This window comes from Belonocnema kinseyi, chromosome 8 (genome assembly GCF_010883055.1).
Source record: "Belonocnema kinseyi isolate 2016_QV_RU_SX_M_011 chromosome 8, B_treatae_v1, whole genome shotgun sequence".
Taxonomy (NCBI): domain Eukaryota; kingdom Metazoa; phylum Arthropoda; class Insecta; order Hymenoptera; family Cynipidae; genus Belonocnema; species Belonocnema kinseyi.
In genome coordinates, this window is record NC_046664.1 from 25,055,989 (window position 1) to 25,063,406 (window position 7,418).

A 7,418-nucleotide genomic window follows, 5' to 3' on the forward strand; every position below is an offset into this window, starting at 1 on the left:
AAGTAAAGAAGTTTGATTTTCCACAAAAAATAAAATTGTTTAATTTTGCAATTAAAAAAGTGAATTTTCACCACAAAGACAAATTTTTAAACAAATAGTATAGTTCTCTACCCAATAGTTGAATTTTTAACCATAGAATATAATGTTTTAACGACAAAAAAATTTTAAAAATTTTCAGCTAAAAAATTACTTTTTTAATCCAAAAAGATAAATTTTTAAACAAATAGTATAGTTCTCTACCCAATAGTAGAATTTTCAACTATAAAATATAATGTTTTAACGAAAAATAGAATTAGAAAATTTTTCAGCTAAAAAATGACTTTTTTAATCCAAAAAGACAAATTTTTAATCTCATATTACAATTTTATATCAGAAAAGTTCAATTTTTCACCAAATAGGTCAATTTTCCACCAAATAGTTAAATTTTCTACCAAATACTTAAATTTTAACAAAATAAGTCTATAGTTGAATTTTCATCTAAACAAATTTATTTAAGAAAAAATTAAATTCTTTAATTTTGCAGTTAAAAAAGTAAATTTTTAACCTCAAAATACAAATTTTCAACTATGAATTATAAATTTTTAACATAAAATAGAATTTTAAAAGTTTTTAGCTAAAAAATTAATTTTTAATCCAAAAAGACAAATTTTGAATCTCATAGTATAATTATCTACCTAAAAAGTTAAATTTTTAACCGAAAAGTTGAATATTCGACCAAATAGTTAAATTTTCAATCAAATAATAGTTCTATTTTCAACTAAAGTAGAATAAGTTTCATCAAGAAAATTCAATTTATTAAATATGCAGTTAAAAAAGTAAATTTTCAACTCAAAATACGAATTTGATGCCAAACACTCGAATTTTGTATGGAATAGGTGAATTTATAACTGAAAAAGATTAATTTTTAACAAAAAATGGAATTTTTTAATTTTGAAGCTGAAAAATTAATTTTAAACCCAAAAACCATTTCTAACAAAAAACGAACGAAGCGAATCTTTAACCAAAAAATTTAATTTCAACAAAGTAGTTGAATATAGAACCCAAACAGAGTAATTTTCAACCAATCAGGTGTATTTCTAGCCAAGAGTGATTAATGTTCATAGAAAAAAGACAAATTTGCAACTAACAAGATTTTCTCAGTCAAAAAATAAACAAATTTAACAGATTGCAAAATTTTTAAGCAAAAAATATAACTATTTAACAACATAATTTAATTTTCAATAAAATAATTAAATTTTCAACAAGAAGAGGTGAATTCTATACTTAAACTGTACTGATAGACTTTTCAAATAAACAAATTCATGTTCGAACAAAGAAGATGGTTTTTTTCTGAAAAGATATGAATTTTAAATCCAGAAGGACGAATTTTTTATCCAAAAAGAAGAATGTTCAACAAAACAGTTGAATTGTCGACCTGATCCAACCTCTGAATTTATTTCTGATTTAACAAAAATATGCCCTTTCCTAATGTAACTAAACAATTAAAGACAAAATAAGCCCGTCAAGTCACGCCTGAGTGAACATCACACATCTTCCCTCGCAACTCCTCGCGGTATCGGTTCTTAGAAAAACTAATTCGATTATCATTAAAACCACATTCGACTGTAATAATAAACACGTGACCCTAACACCAGGAATTGAAAATCAAGTTTACACACAATTTTTCCTTTGGTTTCATAAGATTTCCAATCATTCATCAAAAACACAAGAAAAAAAACTATTAAAAAGTTATTATCTTCATAGATTATCGGTAATTAAGTAACATTACATTTGTAATTCCTACAAAGATACTTTGCAAGCCTTTGTGTAACTACGCTTGTGGGTGAGGGGATACGAATAAAAAAGAAAGAAAAAAAACCGGTTGAAAAATAAAGAGTTGTCCATCATTTGCGAGATGTTAGATCATCGGGAAAAAGTGATCTCTTCTTGTCAAGGTCAGCCGTCGAAAGGCGCGCGGCGCACACGTTCGTAATTTCGTATTCATTGGGACATTATCTCCGGGACGACGATAGCCAATCAAAATACGTGTGAGTGCATTTGATTGTGTAGGTGCGTCCTGCACATATACGCAACTTTGAAAGGTGAACAAGTTGAAATTCCGAACGCATTCACATACTTTCGATCCTCTCATGCCTTTCTCGCTCGATTCTCGAACCTATCTCGTATTGTCACAGTATTCTGGTACAAATTTTTAGATGACAAATTTCGATCACACCCCCAAGTAAGTGATCGTAGGCATCACATCAAAAAAGGAGAAAGCCAAGTAGAGGAAAGGTGCCGAATTCGGTGCCCTTTCTAAAAGGTCACGCTTTTTTGAAAATGCTTTCCACTCCCCAACCCCCAAACCAAGTCGAATGTGGATTTACTTTTTCCGAGAATGGATGTCGCGGGTTCATTCAGGCGTGATTCCTTTTGAAAATGCTTTCCACTCTCCAGCCCCCCAAACCAAGTCGAATGTGGATTTACCTTTTCCGAGAATTCATGTCGCGGGTTCATTCAGGCGTGACAAAACAGAGAGAGAGAAAGAGAAGCAAAACAGTTCCGAGATACTGAATTTGTGGTCACCGTTAACCCCAAAACACACACTAAAGCCTGATTTTATTTTATTTCATTTAATTCTAGATTTCATTCGAGAAATAAATTTTAATTGGAAATAAAAACCAGTTGTATTCAATCAATAAAGATTTCCAATTCAAGAGCGAAAATTTTTGCAACCCGATTGTTGAATTTTCTACCAAAATAATAGAATTTCCAACCTAAAAAGACGAATTTGCAACAAAACGGTTTAATTTTTATGTTAAAAAAAGAAGTCCAATTTTAAACTCAAAACTATAATTCTTCAACAAGAAAAACTAATTTTTAGCCAAGTAGTTTAGCTTTTAACCAAGTAGTGGAATTTTGAACTCAAAAATATAAATTATCAATTTATACGAAAAAAATACATGAATTTTTAAAGCGGAATAAAAAATTTTTAACAAAAGAATGACATTTTTCACCAAGAAATATTTTTCAGTCGAGAAAGGAAAGGACCAAACCATTTGTTGAATTTTTTAGCCAAAACGATAAATTTCCTACAAAACAGTTGTATTTTCAACAACAGCAAATTAATTTTCTACCAAAAGAAATGAATTTCGATTGCAAAAAGGTGAGTTTCACACAATACAGTTGAATTTTTAACCCAGAAAAATATTTTTCAATCAAGAAGGAAAAGAAAACCGCTTAATCTTTTATTTTTTGCTAAAACGATGAATTTCCCACACAACAAATAAATTTCAACTAAAGGTCACATTTTTTACCAACCAGTTGAATTTTCTATCAGAAATACGATTTGTCAACAAAACAGATAAATTTTTCAAGTAAAATTAGAAATCTTTAACACTAAAAATTAATTGTTAACAAATTAGTTTAGCTTTATGCAAGCAGTTGAGTTTTAAACCAAAAATAATGTAATTTCGGGAAATAGAAATAAATTTCCAAACCAAAGAGACGAATTTTCAACCAAGCAAGATTTTTAATTTTAAAAGGAAAAAATGTCAACCTATTGATTTTGCAAGCCAACAAGAATAATTTTTGCAAAATAGTGGAATTTTCTACTCGAAAATATGAATTGGCAAAGAAAAAGTTAATTTCCCACCGAATAGTTAAATTTTCAGCCAGATAGTTGAATTTTCTACAAAAACGATGATTTTTTAAAACAAAATAGTTTAATTTTCAAACAAATCCATGTTGCAATGACTCAAAAGGGCGATTTTTCACAAAATATTTGAATTTTCAATCAAAACAGATTAGCTTTCAATTTAACAATGTTCATTTTTAATAAAAAATCCATATTATACCAAAAAAGACGATTTTTCAAGAATAATTTATTATTTTTATAATCATTTCTTAAAATTAGTACCATAATCGAAGAAACGAAAAATAGACAAATTTTGAATTATGGCGGGAAGACCGTTTCACATAGTTTCAATGTCACGAAAAAAGATTATTTTAAAAATCAAACTTTCTAGATACAGTGTAACATTTAAAATAATATGATTTCAAATTGTCAACTTTAAACACAAGATCGGACTGCTCAACTTGTGTACCATTAAAAATTCAGAATTCCTAATTTGAAAGGGGTCACAATTGAACAGTTTTAAATTAAAACGTTTCTAGATAAAAGAAATTTCAACTTGGAAGAATATAATATTGACAGTAAGTTCAAAGTTATGTTTTTAATCATCGCTTGTTTTTTTGAAAAAACTGAAAAATAAATTAGGTTTATCAAATGAAGCTTTAATTTTTATTGTTTTTATACAAAAATCATTTTTTTTTTAATTCAAGCTTTTTTAAAAAAGGGTTCTACCGATTTTTTGGTTTTAGACTTCAAATATTTAGGAGAAACTCTCAAAACACAATCTAAAAGAAACCGGGGATGGGGAACAAAAACAAAGACTAAGCCTTTGAATTTTCAATCGAATCGTTTTAAACAGGCTACTCTCATAAAAATCTAAAAAAGCCCGCGGTCAAAAACAAAATTCAATATTGTCTATCGGCAATATTAGTTCTGAAAAATTTCTAATAATATTAATAAAGTGAAACACACCTCACCGTTTTGATACTTTTCGTTTAATAATCCGTATACTGATCCTAGAAGATCTTTCCGAGAGTTGTAAAAATATCCTTAGGACTCTCTGGAGGAAAATCGACGCATATCGACGTTCCGACCCGAGGACGTCGCAAACCAAAAACAACCCGAGATCCGTGATGACGGCGACGACGACGATGACAACGGTGATGACGACACTTGACGAACATTGAAATTAAAAATTTAAAAACCCGAGTTTGCACACGCTTCACCTCCGCAAGAGCGGACTTGTATTAAGGAATCCCCGAAGCAAGAAGAAGGTAAAAATAAAAAGGTAGGTCAGGAGGCACTGTCACTTCACAAACACGTTCTCCACATAGTCACACCTTCAGAATGCTAAACTCCCTCGAACTTAATTCGTATCGCGAGAAAAGAGAAAGGAAAGAACTCAAAGAACAGAAAATATGAAGAAACTCTGTCAGCTCCACCTCACAGCTGTCCCTTCCTCCATCCCGATCGAGAAATGGTCCTTGAGTCGGAATGAGAAAATCCGGAATGACAGAATCAGAATGACAGAATCCGGGATGACAATCCAAAGAAAGGGCTTTTGCCAAGCCACAATCGCGACTACAACGCAGAAACTTTTTTCCAACTCCGGGGCCGGACTCCAGGGTCAGCCGGCTGGCGACGGCACTTTTACTTGGGAACTCTCAAGGACTCGAAGGTGGCTATTCCTTTCTCTTATCCTTTCGCGCGCGCCTTTTTTATTCCGCTAACCTTTTTAAGACTTTTAATTCCAGCAGACCACAGTAAACTATCAAACTCAAGATCCTTCAATAGTGTATCTCAAGGTGAAGAGAGGAAGCTACAAGAGACCTTGAAACATCTACTTCCGGCCCTTTCCTCCGTCTCCGCCTCTTCCACGTTCTCCACACGTTTACCACCTCTTCTTCTTCCACCTCCTTTTTTTTCTTTCTCTCAGAGATTTTGTAATCGGAATTAGATCGAGACCCTATTAAGGTGTTTCTTTCTCTTTCCTTCTAACAAGTCTGCTTTTTTTTCTCTGCTTCTTCTTTTCCTTTTCTTTCTCACCTAGGGTTAGAGGATGGAGACTCTATAAGGGTGTCTCTTCTTTCTCTTTCCTTTTTCCAGAGGTAGAAGATATTAGAGACCCCAAAGTCTCCTGTTTCTTGCTCTCTCCTCCTTCCCTCCCCTTCCTTTTCTTTCTCACCTCGATTATTAATCGGAGTTAGCGGATGGATACCCTATAAGGGTGTCTCTTATTTTCTCTCCTTTTTTCAGAGCTGGAAGGAGGTAGCCCTGGGGGGTCCTTCTTTACTCTCGAATCCTTTATTTCCCATAATCACTTTTCTCATCCGTGACAGTCAGCTCGTTAACGACACCTTTCCTCAAGGATGGTTTGACAGTCACTTAAAACCTCTTAGGTTGAGTTACGTTCGCGTTACGCAACCGAGACCTTCCATCCTTCCTTCCTCCTCTTCTCTTATGTTTTATTATATTCCTCCTTCTCTTCTCTTTTACACTTCCTCTCTTTCAGCTTCCGGTTTAACAATTTTAGAAGGCAACTAAGATACACTCGCGAAAGCGAAACCTGGAATTATTTGGCTCCACGGGATTTTAATGCGCTCGCGCTCAAGCCCAACTCGGCGGTTTCAACTTTTACTTTCAGCTCTTACACAACACTATCCCGCCACTAGTAATATCGCTTCGGTGCCTCTTGACTAAAATTTCTCGACAAAAATGCCTATTTCAAGCAAAGAAACTTGAATAACTTTATCTTCACTTTGATTGATTGACAATTTAAAAAACTGGGTCTCTTGTGACAGAATTTTGAAACCCTTGCTTTCCCTTGCGACAATTTTCTTTCGCAGCTGGCACTTTTTGGAAAGTTGGCAGTTGCTATCACTCGTGTTTGTGATTACTTTTTAACAACGCTTTTTTTGGTAACTGACACTGTCACGAGATCAGAGAGGGGTTGTTCCACGCATAACACTACACTTTTTTAAAAGAATTTCTTAAGAAATTTTGAGAAATTGGTGATTCTTGAATTTATGAATTAAAAGTCACACGCGCTGGAGATGTCTCGTGAGAGATATTTTCACTAGGAAAGAGAGTTTGGCGGGCTCTCTTGGAAGACGTCTTCTGGGAGAGAGGGTCTCTTCCGGTCTCCGCGGTGTGTCTCACTGTTCCTCGCTCCGGCGTAACTTTTGCGCAAAGCATGGACCCTCTCTTTCTCTCCGTTTATCTCCCTCTTTCTCTCAATCCCTCTCGCTCTCGCTCTTCCTTCCCTCTTTTTCCTTCCCTCTCTTTCTCTCCCGTAGTAGGTAGCCGAGCATGGAGAGAGGTAGAAGCGGAGGTGGTAAGTGGTGGTGGCGGTAGTAAGTCGTAATACCAACGAGAGAGTGCCTTGGTAGTGGTAAGTGCGAGTAGTTATAGGAGTGCAAGTAGTAGGACAGAACTATTGGCATAGGTGATATTGGCTGCTGCTATTTAGAGTTAAAGTTAAAGTGATTGTTGATCGAATCTATATCTGCACACCAATTTTATTATTATCATTATTATTATTACCATTATATCACTAGTAACTATATATTGTTGATAGGAATTGTATTCTGTAGTATCTTGGTGAAGAAGAGGAGGGATCAGAAGTAGGGAGAAGTGGCCAGGTGCCCGAAGAGAGAGAGAGAGAGAGATAGAGAAAGAGAGTGAGTGGAATGGGTAGATTCAAGAGTGAAAGGGTTTGGCCACTACATAGAGAGTACACGTCACGTCCTATAGGGGCCCTATTGGTTTATATTTTATAAGTACAAGCGAACCACTTGACGCGTAG

General features: G+C 34.0%; 1 protein-coding gene across 2 annotated transcripts in view; it reads right to left on the bottom strand.

Annotated features, from left to right (window-relative positions):
* Nucleotides 1–6,770, bottom strand: part of LOC117178781 (transcription factor Ken 2) — a 111,206-nt gene extending 104,436 nt beyond the window's left edge. The window contains exon 1 of one of the 2 annotated variants that reach the window (XM_033370253.1): nucleotides 4,591–6,770. The gene's annotated coding sequence lies outside the window, so the exon portion shown is untranslated. Of the gene's footprint in view, nucleotides 1–4,585 lie in introns of both variants that reach the window. The other variant, XM_033370252.1, reaches the window with a different exon arrangement.
* Nucleotides 6,771–7,418: the final 648 nt, after the last annotated feature.